General features: G+C 37.7%; 1 protein-coding gene across 1 annotated transcript in view; it reads right to left on the bottom strand.

Annotated features, from left to right (window-relative positions):
- Positions 1–16,166, bottom strand: part of LOC117175605 (zinc finger MYM-type protein 1-like) — a 34,363-nt gene that overhangs the window by 371 nt on the left and 17,826 nt on the right. The gene's annotated exons all lie outside the window — the stretch shown is intronic.

Here is a 16,166-nt window from a genome sequence, read left to right as displayed (position 1 = left end):
CACGTGGCTGGGGCCGAAAGGCCTGACCCTTTGCGCAAAGTTTAAGGGGAAAGTTTAAACGCGACAGTTTTAAACCGATCACGAAGCGTGAAACTAGGCGCACGGGACTAGGGCCGAAAGGCCTGACTCTTTGGGCAAATTTTAAAGGAAAAAATTTAAACGCGAGAGTTTTCAGCCGATTTCGAAACGCAAAACTAGACGCACGGGACTGGGGCGGAAAGGCCTGACCATTCCCGCCAAACTCAAAGGAAAAAATTTAAACGCGAGAGTTTTAAGCCGATTACGAAACGCGGAACTAGGTGCACGGGACTGGGGCCGAAAGGCGAAGAAAAATGTTGTAGTTAAATATTATTATAAGAGATGACAGAAACTGATAAAATTAAAATAGAAAAATGGACGAAAAATAGAGCATACGACAGAACAAGATTAATTTAAACGCTGGCGAAAACAAGAAATAAAATAACAAATACGAGTTATGTAAATACTTGCGCGTCGCGTACCGAACTGTGAGTCCCAAGTAACACGTGAATTCCGAAGCGACGAAGGAAGATAAACGGGGTCAGTTGAACATAAACAGACACTTGAAGATAAATTGGAAAAATTACTGACGTTTATTACTTAAATATGGAGCGCAGGGCGAACGCTGCTACTCCAGGCAAATAAACGAAAGCGACTGACTCTAGCCCCGCTCGCTATAGACCCATCGACTTGGCACGGAGGCTCGCGGCGGCAGCGGGAGCGGCGGCTAGCCTTTTTATTGGTCGAACGGTCGCACTGGAGTCGCAACCTGAAAGGTGGGGGGCCGCCAGCCAGGCCCTCTAGCTCGCGCTTCGTGCGCCCGTGCCAGGCTTTAGCTGCATAGATTATTTTTAATGTGAATTTTAATTAGAAATTAAAAATAGAAGGAATAATTCTAAATTAACGAAATTAAAATACGTTCTTAATCACTTTCTCAACCTCACTTTTCCGAAGGAGCCGTGAAGGTATGTCGAATCAAATGGTTGTTTGGGTTATTCGTTTATAATCGATCATTAATAGTATGAAGCTTTACCAAAAATCGTTCAGAAATGTTAGAGCCAAACAACCACTCTCTTGCTTACTTAAAGTGAATTGAAATTGGTATATTAAAATCCTGTAAATAATAATCGCCTGCCCCTCCGAGTTTCCCCAAAGCTGATCGGCCTTTTATAATTTTAAAACATTTTGAAACTTAAAACGTATTTTCAGAATGCTGTTATTTCAATTGGTTGGGCTGCGGTGCACTGGTAAGTGTATTCCAGAGTAAAAGGTAGTGTAGATGAGAGAGAGAGGGGGGAGGGAGCGAGAGAGAGAGAGAGCTAGTGCTAAAAGGAGAAAAAGAGCGCGCGTGAGAGAGAAAAGGACGAACACTGGCGAAAGTGCATAAAGCACCGTGAAAGTTGTTGACGGGAAACGTGATCTTAAGCTGTTTACATGTGGCCGTAAACGTGAAAATGGAAACATATTAAAAAGTGGTCCATATGAGTTTCTCGCCTTTTATGACTATTGTGCCTATTTTGAGAGCACAGGCTAATTAGTTTAAACCCAGATTTTTGCAGAGATCTTCAGAAAGTTAAATTGAATGTCCTCATAAATTTCAGTAAATTACAGTGAAAAATTGTAAACGTGAAAAAAGAAACAGTATTAGAAAGTAATCCATATGAGTTTCTCAGATTTTATCACTATAGTGTTTATTTAGAGGGCTTAGACTAATTAATTTAAATCCAGATTTTTGCAGAAATCTTCAGAAAGGTTTATTGAATGCCATCATAAATTTCAGCAAATGGCAGTTAAAAATTGTTTGCGGCAAAATTGATACAGTAATAAAAAGTGTTCCAAATGCATTTCTCAGCTTTTATTATTATTTCGTACATTTTGAGGGCTTAGGCTAATTAATTTGAACCCAGATTTTTGCAGATATCTTCCAAAAGGATTACTTTAAGCCCAGATATTTGCAGAGATCTTCAGAAAGTTTCATTCGATGTCATAATAAATTTCAGTAAATTTCAGTTAAAGATTGTTTGCGTGAACATGGATATAGTAACAAAAAGTGTTCCAAATGCATTTCTCAGCTTTCATGACCATTTCGTGTATTTCGAGGGTTTAGGCTAATCAATTTAAATCCAGATTTTTGCAGAGATCTTCAGAAAGGTTTTTTCGATGTCATAATAAATTTCAGTAAATTTTAGTTAAAGATTGTCATAATAAATTTCGGTAACTTTGAGTTAAAAATTGTAAATTCAAAGTACAGTCAGGATTATAACGTGGTCGAAATACATTTTTCACCTTTTATGACTATTTTTTGTGTTTTGGGGGCCTAGGCTAATTAACTTAAATCCAGATTTTCGCAGAGATTTTCAGAAAGGTTTATGGAAGGTCATCATAAATTTCAGTAAATTTCACTTAAAAATTGTTTGCGTGAAAATAGATACAGTATTAAAAAGTGTTCGAAAAGCATTTCTCACCTTTTATTATTATTTCGTGTATTTTGAGGGTTTAGGCTAATTAATCCAAATCCAGATTTTCGCAGAGATCTTCAGAAAGGTTTATCGAATGTTACTCGTATCATAAATCTTAGTAAATTTTAGTTAACATTTTTAAACGTGCAAATAGATACAGTATTAAAAAGTGGACCATATGAGCTTATCAGCTTTTATGATTATTGCGTGCATTTTTAAGGGTTAGGGTAAACAATTTAATTCCAAATCATAATAAATATCATTATAATAAATGTCAGCAAATTTCAGTTAAAAATTGTAAACGTGAAAATAGATGCAACATTATAAAGCGATCGAAATGCATTTCTCAGCTTTTATGACTATTGTGTGTATTTAGAGAGCCTAGAATAATTAATTGACACCTAGATTTTTTCTGAGATCTTATGAAAGGTTTATTGAAGATCATCATAAGTGTCAGTAAATTTCAGTTAAAAATTATTATTATGATTAAATTGTTATTATTAAAAAGTTATTTCATGTCAGTAAATTTCAGTTAAAAATTTTAAAAAATTTCCAAATGCATTTATTAGCTTTTATTATTATTTCGTCTATTTTGATGGTTTGGGCTAATTAATTTAATTAATTAATTTTCACGTGAAAATAGATAAAGTATTACAAAGTGTTCAAAATGCATTTCTCATCTTTAATTATTATTGCGTGTATTTTGAGGGCTTAGACTAATTAATTTAAAACCACATTTTTGCAGAGATGTTACAAAAGAATTTTTGAATGTCATAATATATTTTGGGAAATTTGAGTTAAAAATTGTAAATGTGAAAGTAGATTCAGCATTATCAAGGGGTCGAAATTCATTTCTCTGCTTTTATGACTATTGCATGTGTTTTGAGGGTTTAGGATAATTAATTTAAACCCAGATTTTTGCAGAGATCTTCAGGAAAGTTTATTCGATGTCATTAAAAATTTCAGTAAATTTCAGTTAAAGATTGTTTACCTGAAAATAGATGCAGTAGATAAACGTTTATTTTTCGGCCTACTGGCCTGAAAAAATTGACTTGCTTACACATCCATTTTTTTACAGAATTTTCTTACAACTACGTCTTACACAGTACTATCCATCCACACCTGATAACTATTCCGCTCGCTCCTATAACCTAACCATCCTCGCTGCGCTTCGCCTCGACTCGCACGCATCTACTTCCTCTGCTATTTACAATCTTTCCTTCTCCATACATCTTCTTCCTTCCTCCTCTTCTTCTGTTTCTTACCTAACACCCGCTTCGCCCATGCTACTGCCTTTGTGTCACCCCTTTTATGCAACTATACCTCCATGCTTATCTCCCTCCTTTCCACCTCTTTACATTCCTTCAGCCAATGCCCAAATTTTGCATCCCCCTTCCCGCACAATTCACACATTCTCTTCTCTCTAGAAAGCCAGACCCTATCATAACTCTCCATGCAACCGCACCTCATTCTCGCTATAAGTTCCTGACTTTCTTGCTCTACTTTCTTACACAAATATTGCGCTCTCTCCCTTGGCATAATACACACATTGTTTCCGTTATACCTTGACTCTCTTATTCTCTCCTCTCTTTTTGCCTTCTCTTTCTCCGTGCCATTCTTTTGAACCAACTCATATACCTTCCTTCCTGGTGCATTCTGCTAACTTCATCCATCTTCAATCCATTCTTTCTAAAACACGTTTCCCTTTCCACTGCCATCTTTGCACCAATAAGTCTGTTCTCCTTGTCCCACCAACACTCCCTAACCAATTTACTTCCCCCTCTTTCAAAATATTCTTCCCATATTTACATGCTCGATTACCAGTTATAATCCCTAAACTCGTTCTTGCTGTCTCCCTCCTGACAATATAGTTTGGCGTATTCCTTGACAAGCCCAATATCCACTTTACATACCTCTCCTGCACCCTATTTACCTCCTCGCTTACCTTCCAACCCCACACCTCCACTCTGTAAAATAAGACACTCATCACTAGCGAATCAAACAATTTTATTCTCCTTTAAAAATCATCTGCGAACAATCTCTTCCCAAGCCTCCACAACTTCCTCATCACCACATTTGCCTTTCTCAATCTCTCTTTTATATGACCATCCACTATCCTATATCTTCGAAACAGGAAGCCCAGATACACAAACTCTTTCACCTCCTGTACCGCTGTTCCCTTCCACTCCCCTCCCCCACCTCTGCCACCTTCTTTTCTGAACACCATAACTTTCGACTGGCCCGAATTTAGCTGTAACCTATTCTTGTCCAAGTAACGTCTCAACCTCTTTATCATCTCCTTTAAAGCGTCTTCGCTCTTTGCCAACAGCACTATGTTATCTGCATATGCGAGTGACCATATCCTGACTCCTTCTACCCCAACTCCTCCTACCACGCTGGCCGCTATCTTACTTTCCATATCCGCGATCAAAATTGCAAAAAGCGTTGGGCTAAGCGGGCACCCTTGCCTCAACCCCCTATCCATCCAGAATCCCTCAGAGATTCCCTCCCTTCCTCTCACTCTATCTTTCGTCTCCTCATATACCTCCCTTACCCTCTCGATCAGGCCCCTTTTCACTCCCCTCTCTTCTATTGCATCCTACAACCTCCCCCTATCCACTGACGGCAACGCGCTCCTTAGGTCTACAAAAAACGCCTACACTTTGGCACCATTTTTGGTTAATTCTCTATTCATCACGTGTTGTAAGACGTTAATATTGTCAATAGTGCTGCTTCTCTCTCTAAAGCCCGCCTGCGTCTCCGGCAATATTCCTTTCCCCTCAACATCCTTTCGCAGCCGATCTGCTAACACTATCGCGTATATTTTGCACAAGTATTCATGAGCGTAATTCCTCTATAATTTTCCTGCCTCTCCTTATCCCCTTTCTAATACAGTGGAACGATCAACCCCTCTGTTCAGCCTTTTGGGAATCCCTCTCCATCCATACTTTTTTCACTACCCCCTTCAGCCTCTGCCTTACCTCTTGTGTGTCAAACAGCCACGCTTCGTTCTCTACCCCGTCAATCCCTGCTGCCTTCGACTTTTTCAACTTCCCTATTTGCTTATCTATCTCCTCGTCGTTCAGCTCATCTTCATATACCTCTCTATTTTTTTCTAATCACCTCATCTCTCTTTTGAGTATCTGACCCCTGAAATGAATCCTTAAAAAATTTCCTCCATTCGTTGCTCCCTATCATCTCACTTTTCCGTACCCCACGTTTCCTAAACCTATTAATTATCTTTCACACGTCCCCTTCTGTCTTAACACTTCTCAACTCCTTTTCCAGCTCTTTTTCTTTTTCCTGCTCTTTCTTATTGCACATGACCCTAAACTCCTTCCTGATTTCTACGTACTCCTCCCTTTTCGCGGTTCTTTTCTTCCACATCCTGTACTTCTTTTTCACCTTTCTCTTCATCATTTTACATTCCCTATCCCACTAAGGCCTTACCATTCCTTTCTTCTTTGTCCAAAATACCTTCTTTTACACACAACCTTTCACATTCTCTTGTAGATCCTCCCATATCTCGTCCACGGACTCCCTCTCAAAGCTTACGTTGTCCAACTACTCCTGATACTACTCTATCACCTCTCTCGTCCATGACACCTTCTCCGCTAACGACCCTTCTTCCCCACCCTGCCTTTTTCCAGCCTCCCCGTGTATCCACAAACTCAATGCCTGATATTTTGATTCCACCCTTCCTTCCACTGCGAATTTCTCTATCTCCTCAAACCCTTGCATATTCATAATCAGGTAGCCTATCACCGATACACCGCTTTTATTTACATACGTGTATTCTCCCTCTTCGTCCGCTTTTACCATACCATTCGCCACCGCCCACCCTCTATCCTCCATCCAGTCTCTTAGAATCTTCCTTTCTTTATTAATTACTTGAGCCTTCAATTTTCGTTCAAAGCTCTCCCCTTCCTGCTACAGGCCCCCTTTCTGCCCAATTCTCGCATTAGAGTCTCCCCCCATTACCACCATACCCTCATGTCTCTCTCCTCTAGTAAGTTTTCTACCCTTTGTTTAATCCTTTTCATTCCATCCTTATTATGCACAGTCACAAACTTATAGATCACCCCTCCTATCTTTACATCCCTCATTTGCACGCCCTCCCACTCTCCCTCTCCATGAACTTCTTTCTCTAATCCATCCCTAACCTCTGTTATAATTGCCCCACTAGCCCTTCCTTTCCTTTTTACTTTGACCGCCTCCTGTAGCCTCCACCTATACCCCCTTGGCAACTTTCGCTCTACTCTATCCCATTCCTTTCTGTCTACCTACGTCTCTAGCATTACAATCACATTAAATCCTGAATATACCTCCATAAATCCTCATCGTTCTTCTTTATCCCTGATAAATTCCAGTACAACACCTTTAACATTCCTTCACCCTGCTTTACTCCCAGCCCCTACTTTCCCCAAAAAATTCCCCTGCACTTCTTTCAACAACTCCTTCTCCTCGTCACATACCCACATTTTCTCGTCTATTTTCATTTCCCGATACCTTACCTTCACTGCTCTCCCTTCGCTCCTCTCCATCCTAGCCCTGTCATTTAGCATTCTCTAAACATTCCTTTCCTTGCTCGTTCAATCTTGGTCGATAAAAACCTTATTGTCCTTTATCCTATTTTTGTTACGCATTACGCCTAATTTTTCTTCCCAGCTCTCCAATTCCACCACCGCCACTTCATTCTCCTTTCTCCCCTCCATCCTAACTTTCCCCACCTTGCGTTTAATCCACCCTATGCTCTGTAGCAGCGCTTGCATCCCGTCCCTTTCTTCCCCGCTCTTGAGCTTCAATCCTCTTATCACTATTAAATTTCTCCTATCTGCCTTCTCTTTTATCTCCATTCTCAACTCCACTGCCCTTATCCTTTCCCTATCCGCTCTCTCCTCCTTTTCATTCCTATGCTCTCCCACTTTCTCTTCTATCATGCTCTCCTCTTTCTCCCAAATACCTTGCATGTCACCCTCCCCATTGTCGACTGCTTCCATTCTCGACCTGACCTCTACCTTTTCCAGCCTTTGCTTCGCCCTTTTCTTCCAAATTCTACTATCTTCTTCCATCTCCTTTAATTTATCCTCTATTTCCTTTCTTACCGACACCAACTTCCTCTGCAATCCTTCTACTTTTCCCCTCAGCTCTTTTACTTCCTTTCTCCATCTCTCATCTCTTACCCTCAGGTCCTCCCTCATACTTCCCACCTGCTACATAGCCCCCCTTACGTCCTCCCTTAACCTTTTGATTTCGCCTATCAGTACTCCGATAGCCTCCTTCTCCGCCTGCCCCTTAATTGGGGGGGGGGGTGACCTACGCGTTCGTACGCTTTTTTTAAAGGGACTCTCTAGCGTGTTTTTCTCTGTACTCTCTTTGCTTTCCCTTTTCCTCTTCAAGAGATCCTCCCCCTTACGTGCTCTGGACGCTCTCTCCCTTGCCTGATCGCTTCTTCTGCTTCGATTCTTCCCCCTCCCTGATGCGCCACTTGACACTGGGCCACGCACAACTGGCCGTCGTGTCCCTCTGCAAATTTCCTCCCCGTCTACTTCACTACCATCACTGCCAGTACTCTCGCTGCCCACCTCCCGCTCGGCCGTCAGTAACTCTAACGTATCCATACACAAAAGTACTCACTGCCGCCCACAGATGTCTCGTAAGGCTGCTGCCGCTTACTGCTCTAAAATTTCAGTTTCTTAGCCCTATTTCTCCTCTCACACCCTTTTTAGTCATCCTTTTCATACCCCTAACATCCCCCATCACTAAAAGAACCTCCCTTTCCCGCCATGAAGGTCCAAAAACCTAAACACAAAACTGCCCCGCTCCCTTGTAAACCTAACCTACCTTCCTCTATTTAGCCAAATTCTGTCCCACCCCCCTATAATGAAAATTAATTTCTATCTTCCGAATGTACTCCTCACAACCGTACTCACCTCCTAGACTTCCACCCTCACACTCCAATCACACCTTCAACACAAACTTTGTAAAAACCTCTCAGTGCCTGTCACTGCACACTTTCCAATCATCGCCACCAACATGCAAGTCCAAATAGATGCAGTATTAATAAGCATTCCAAATGCATTTTTCAGCTTTTCTTATTATTTCGTGTATTTTGAGGGCTTAGGCTAATTAATTGAAACCCAGATCTTTGCAGAGATCTTCAGAAAGGTTTAATGATGGTCATCATACATTTCAGTAAATTTCACTTGAAGATTGTTTATGTGAAAATAGATACAGTATTAAAAAGTGTTCCAAATGCATTTCTTAGCTTTTATTATTATTATTGCGTATATTTTGAGAGCTTAGGCTTATTAATTTTAACCCAGATTTCTGCAGAGATCATCGGAAAGGTTTCTTCGATTTCATAATAAATTTTAGTGAATTTCAGTTAAAGATTGTTTGCGTGAAAAAAGATACAGTATTAAAAATTGTTCCAAATGCATTTCTCAGCTTTTATTATTATTTCGTGTATTTTGAGGTTTTGGGGTAATTAATTTAAATCCAGATTTTCGCAAAGGTCTTCAAAATGGTTTATTCATGTCATAATAGATTTAATTAAATTTCAGTTAAGGATTGTGGACGTGAAAATGGATACAGTATTAGAAAGTATTCCAAATGCATTTCTCAGCTTTTATTATTATCCCGTGTATTTTGAGGGCTTAGGCCAATTAATTTGAACCCAGGTTTTTGCAGAAATCTTCAACAGAGATTATTGAATGTCATAATAAATTTCGGTAAATTTTAGTTAAAAATTGTAAACGTAACAATTGATTCAGCATAATAAAGGATTTGGAATGCATTTCTCAGCTTTTATGACTATTGTGTGTACTTTAAGGTCCTAGGCTAATTAATTGAAAGCCAGATCTTTGCAGAGATCTTCAGAAAGATTGATTGAAAATGGGCATAAATTTTAGTAAATTTCAGTTAAAAATTGTACACGTGAAAATAGATTCAGCATTATAAAGGGGTCGAAATGAATTAGTCAACTTTCATGTCTATAGCGTGTATTTTAAAGGCTAAGGCTAATTAATTTGAATCCATATTTTTGCAGAGATCTTCAGAAAGGTTTATTAAATGTCATCATAAATTTCAGTAAGTTTGAGTTAAAAATTCTAAACGTGAAAATAGATGCAATATTAAAAAGTGGTCCATATGGGTTTCTCAGCTTCTATGATTATTGCGTGCATTTACATGAATTTCATTTCTTTAAACTTTCCGTTTATATCTATATTTTTTTGCATTCTTATCCTTTCAATATATACAATTATTTACAACTATTTACATAAAGTCTCATATCTATTTCCTTATCTCTAATTCCTGTGATAGCGCAATTTAGGACTTATTAGCAAACGAGTAGCGAACAAACGACAGCGAGTGTGCAAGCGAGAGAGAGTATGAGAAAACAAACGCATCTTAGTCTATTTAACTTTTACATTGCCATTACTTACAATCTTTACGCTTTTGATCTAAGCGACTTCCGTTTCCTTTTTCTTTCACTTTTTTATACCTCCATTTGCCTTTTTTCACGTGCATTCTTTCATTCTATCTCATTCGCTTCTCTAGCCCCCTCCAACTTCTTCATCCATTCTTCTCCTAATCCATCCTCTCCTAGAATCTTACACAAATTCTCCATCCAGCTTCCTTTATCTACTATTCCTCACCTACATCCTTGCCATACATGCTTCCATGTTTCCTCCCGCCCATTCACATATTCTACACTTTCTGTTCTCTTCTTTTTCCCAGTACATCCCCTCCCTTACCTCGTTTCCCAAACTAAATCTTGCTATTCTGCTTCACCTTCTCTCTTCCCATCCATTTTCGAAACACTGTGGCACTCCTACCTTTTTTATTATCTTATACCGTTTATTGTATTTTGATTCCTTATTCATCCCCGATCTTTCTACTAATTCCCTTTCCCGCAACCTTTATCCAATTCTTTATATTTTACTCCAGTCCCGTCTTCTATTTCTCTATCAATAAAGAACTCCCTCATTTCTTCTTCCCATCTCGTTAATTCGATCGCCCTCCCGCTCCTCTCTTCTACTTCCATCAAATACTTTCTCGCTTACTCCCCTCCCTTTCCCTCCCACAGCTTCATCTCAAATTTCCATGCCCTCTTTTCCGCTCTAATATTGAACTTATCCCTTTGCGCTTCTTCCCTCACTATATATCCTGGCGTCCTTCAGTCTGCTCCTAGTCTCCACCTTATATACCTTTCTTGTAAACTCTCAATATCTTTCATTTCTTTCCATCCCCATATCTCTGCTCGATAAGCTAATACCAGCCATACCAGCATATCAAATAACCACATTCTCCTTCTTCAATTATTTTTAACCTCCTTTCTCCTATTCCCCATATCTGTTTAATTACCCCTGTTGTCTTTTTCCTTTCTTTTATATAAGCTGTATGATCCCCATTAATTTGAAAGATATATCCCAAATATTTATACTCTTTGACTTCTTCTAACTTTATTCCTTTCCATCTCCCTGTCCATTCTTTCTTCCTTCCTCCTCCTGTTCTAAACCTCATTATCTTTGTCTTTTCTACATTTACATTTAGATTTTCCCACCTAAGTATTTATCTAATCCTGTAATTAATCCCGCCATCCCTTCTTCATCCTCTGCCATCAACACTATATCGTCTGCGTATGCCAGTGTATATATCTTTTCCTTCCCTATCCTAACTCCTCCCCAAACTTTTCTCCTCATTTCTTCTTCCAAGTCTGATATTAATAAATTAAATAAAAGTGGGCTCAGACGATATCCTTGTCTCACACCGCTCATTAACCAGAAACTATCACCCACTTGCTCTCCTACCTTTACCCTGCTTTTTGTCTCTCTAAAAATGTCTGATTCTCATTTTATTACATCCTCTCTTATCCCCTTTTATACCATAACTTTTTCTATTTCACCTCGGCCTAATGAGTCAAACACCGCCTTAAAGTCCACGAACATTGCTATTATTGCCCCTTTTTTCCTTTCAATTCTCTTATTTACTAGATAGTTCAGAACATATATGTTACTCATTACCCACATTCCTTTTCTAAACCATGTCTGATTCGGTGCCACGATCTTTTTTCCTTTAACTTCTATCTTCAATCTCTATGACAAAATAGTTACATATACTTAATACAGTGTTGGCATCAACGTCACGCCCCTATAATATTTAACTTCCTCTCCTTTACCTTTCTTCACTCTCAGAAGATCTCTGCAAGAATCTGGATGCAAATTAATTAGCCTAAGCCTTATGTTAGCTCATTATTTATGAATAATATACGCTTGGTTTATAAAAATACTCTGCTTTTTCAATTAAGCTTATAATATTAGGACTACATTTCTATCATTACTTTCAACCCAGACTTTTGCAGAGATCTCCAAAAAGGATTATTGAATGTCATAATAAATTTTGGTAAAATTGTGTTAAAAATTGTAAACGTGAAAATAGTTTCAGCATTATAAAGATGTCGAAATTCATATCTCAGTTTTTATGACTATTGTGTGTATTTTGAGGGTCGAAGCCAGGGGTTTCCACAATCCACAGGTGCAGCGCGACCCAGGATCGCTTGACCTTTTTGAAGATCTACCAATTTTTTTTCGACGGGAAACTGATTGCGAATAGTTGTTTCTAAATGAATTTTTGCAACATTAATAATGCACATCTTGTATTAAATTTCATATGATGAAAATCGTATCATTAAAGATTCAAAGCTAATATTATTGCGTCCAAAATTAAATTATTCGAAAATTCTAACTTATAAATAAAAATAATTTTCAGATCAGTGATTCAAGTTTTAACATTGTTAACTGTAAATTAAATTGAATGTTTTAAAGTCAAAGCTGTTGAAATTATAGAATTTTAAATTGTTATTACGATAAAATTTATTCAGAAAAAATTTACTGAAAAAATAGCATGAAAAAATAATTAAGTAAAATTTGTACTAAAAGCAAATCAATTGTTCAAATTATTTAGTAGAAAATTATTTAATTTGTTGAAAATTCGCCTTTTTTGTTAGAAATTGATCTTAGTTGAAAATTCAACTATTTAGATAAAAGTTTATGCATTTTATTGTAAATTATTTAGTTGAGTTGAAAATTTGACTTTTTTTATTTGAAAATAGTGTATTTCATGCAATTTTTTTAGAAATAGTAGAAAAATTGTGTCATTCTTTTAAAAAAGTGTTAAATAGTTTAATACCGTGGTAAGTCCGAGGCCTGTATTTAGGAATTCAGTCACTGCTGGAAAGTAGTACAAATTTCTAATCATTCAAATTAAGAGTATTTCAAATTTGTTAGTTTAACAGATTTTAAGTTATGCATAACATCTGTCAAGTATCTTTTCCGAGGAGTTTTAATAGTAATTTATTTATTTTTTATTTATCTGCTAGATTTGATAATGCTATAAATTATCTAGGTCCATTTAACAATTTCTATAAACTTGATATTCAAAAATTGGTTATTATCGATTTAAAAATGGATTTTTTTAAATATCAGGACTATTATTTTAAATTACTTTATTTTATTGGGATATAATTTTTTATGTAATTATAAAATTAAGATATATTTTTGATAAACTTAAATCTAAATATAAAAAAAATTTGAATTTTTCATAAACAAATAGATTTTCAGTTAATTTGAATTGTGAGTATAAAAAATTAAAATCTAATTAATTATTTCATTTAATTTTATTATAGTAACAAAAAATAAACATTGATTATTTTATTTCGTAATACTCAATTTTACCGTGAAGATTTCAATTTTAGCGTGAAGTTTCCAATGTAATGGAGGGTCTCGACCCTGCTTAAAATGCCGGGTAGGATCCAATAGAAGCCAGATAAGAGCCTATTAGAAACCGGATAGAACTTTCGTATGGGTATATCCGGGCTCTATTCGGTTATTTATTCTCTATCTTGGAATTATTCGGTACTATCCGGGTTATATAGAGAAAACGGGATCAATAATGTATTTTGACAAAGTCAACATAGTTTTTTAAACCGGGTATATCAGGGACGTAACCGAGCCATGAATTCAGAAATTGATTTCATCTAAGTCCAAATTAGTCTCTATACGGGTCTACTTGGAACAGATCAGGTCCAAGAAATGATTTAGTGTCAATCTACTTGAATCTCTGAGACCTATGCGGGACATGGAAGCAGAAATTGATTTTCCCTTAAGCCTAAGAAGGCGCATATCCGGGTCTATCCGGTATAAGACCGGTAACATATGTAACCAAATTAAGCCGCCCCACAATGCACATTCAGTCGGGCTTCTCCGGGTCCTTCCTGGGACATGGAACCAGAAATTGAATTCCTCCAAACTCTAAAAGGGCGTCTATCCGGGTCCTATCTGGGACATGAAACCTGAAATCGCGATTTCCTCTAAAGCCCAAATAGGCGTCTATCAGGGTCTATCTGGTATCTAATTGAGGCATTGCACCGAAAAATGAACCAAGTCCTACACTCCACGCTTAACTGGGCTTTTCCGGGTCCTAGTTGGGACATGGAACCAGAACTTGATTTCCTTTGAAATCTAAAAGGGCGTCTATCCGAGTCTATTCGGGGTATCACCTGTAACATTTCTGACGAAATTAAATCAACCCTGGCGGACCGAAGGAACCGAATGGAGCCTCTACAAAGTACCCGTAAAGACCCCATTGGGTCTCCATTTGGTTCCTTTGTAAAAAACTCGAAAGAACAGCAAAATAAACTTTTAAATTGTTTAAATTCGGATTCTACTTTTAAAGTCCCTATAGAAGGTCACGGAATAATCGCAATAGTTTTTTTTTAACAGTAAAAAGTTTAAAAAAATATAAGACGTATAATGCCTGTTGGCTGCTACTTACAGGCGATGCGTTTGAAGTGTAGCAGTCAACATAAGTTATACGTCTTATATTTTTTAAAACTTTTTACCGTTGCAAAAAACTATTACGATTATTCCGTGACCTTCTATAGGGAATTTTAACGTACAGACCGAATTTCAACAATTTAAAAGTTGATTTTGCTGTTTTTTCGAGTTTTTTTTTTAAAAGGAACCGAATGGGGACCCAAGGGGGTCTTTACGGGTACTTTATAGAGGCTCCATTCGGTTCCTTCGGTTCGCCAGGAAAGACCTGCAATGCATATTCAGCCTGCCTTTGCGGGTCCTATCTGGAACATGGAACCTGAAATTGCGATTTCTGCGTATATAACTCAAACTCGAAGACAACAGTTGTGTGACTGTACATCGACCAAGAACTCGTCCATGTAAATATTCAGTAAGAATGTATTCAAACTTTATGCTCACACTTTTGAAACTTTTCATGAAGAGTATTTACATGTATACATACTTTTATTAATAACTAGTACGCTTTCAATTTAGTTATAATGTAACCATACTTAATTGCTTATTATTGAGGTACTACTTCATAACGGTGTAGGTAAACCGCGCCACGGGTGACCAATAAATTAGATCCTGTATTCATATGCGCAGTGATTGAACCTGGCGCCGGCCGGCACACGACATAAACACAATTCGATCGTCAAATCGACGCGTGACGTCGTCGTCATTTCTTCGTTATTCGAAAGTAATAATTGTTTCCGTGTGATATTTTTTGAGTGATATAAAGAAATAAAACTGTGGACTTTATTTATAGCTTTTATTTTGACTTTTTATAGACTTTATTTTGCTTTACGTGGCGGACTTAATATAATTTTATCGCTTGTAGTGCATGGTAGGTGAATTTCGTGCTTAAATAGAGGTTACAGATAAAGTACAAACAAATGTACAGTACAGTACAAATGTAATGTACAGTACAAAGGACGCACAAACGTATGCAAAAAGAGAACTTTAGAAATTTGAATTTCGGGGGGATGCGTGAAGTTAGATCCCCAAAATTAATTTTGCCCCTAATTTCGTAACCATGAGGGTACAAACGAAAATGTTGACTATACAAACAGTAAAAACGACGTACAAACGTGGGCAAATAGAAAATCTGAGAAATTTGAATTTAGGAGGGATGGCACGAAATGTTTATTTTTTCTTAGCCGGGCAACAACGAGGGTATAAACAAAAATATTGGATGTACAAACAGTACAAGCGTATGTTAAGAGAAAATTCACGAAATTTGAATTTCGGGGGATTGCGCGAAATTTTGATTTTCGCCTAGCCCAGAAACAACTAAGTTTCAAACGAAAATATTCAATGTACAAGCAGTACAAACGACGTACAAACGCATACAAAAAGAAAATATGTGAAATTTGAATTGCAGGGAGATGCGTGAATTTAGCCCCTCGAAATTAATTTCGCACCGAATTTTAAAACCAAGAGGGTACAAACGAAAATATTGGATGTACAAACAGTACAAGCGACGTACAAACGTATGCAAAAAAAAATTGCAGAAATTTGAATTTCGGGGGGGGGGGGCAGCACGAAATTTTGATTTCCCCCTAGCCGAGAAACAACTAAGGTCTAAACGAAAATATTGAATGTACAAGCAGTACAAACGACGTACAAACGCATACAAAAAGAAAATTTGTGAAATTTGAATTGCAGGGAGATGCGTGAAGTTATCCCCTCGAAATTAATTTCGCACCGAATTTTAAAACCAGGAGGGTACAAACGAAAATATTGGATGTACAAACAGTGCAAGCGACGTAAAAACGTATGCAAAAAGAAAATTGGAGAAATTTGAATTTCGGGTGGGGGGGGGGGGGGG

This window comes from Belonocnema kinseyi, chromosome 6, assembly GCF_010883055.1.
Source record: "Belonocnema kinseyi isolate 2016_QV_RU_SX_M_011 chromosome 6, B_treatae_v1, whole genome shotgun sequence".
Classification (NCBI taxonomy): domain Eukaryota; kingdom Metazoa; phylum Arthropoda; class Insecta; order Hymenoptera; family Cynipidae; genus Belonocnema; species Belonocnema kinseyi.
Note: the sequence above shows the minus strand (reverse complement) of the source record. Positions and strands in the feature narration are given on the sequence as shown.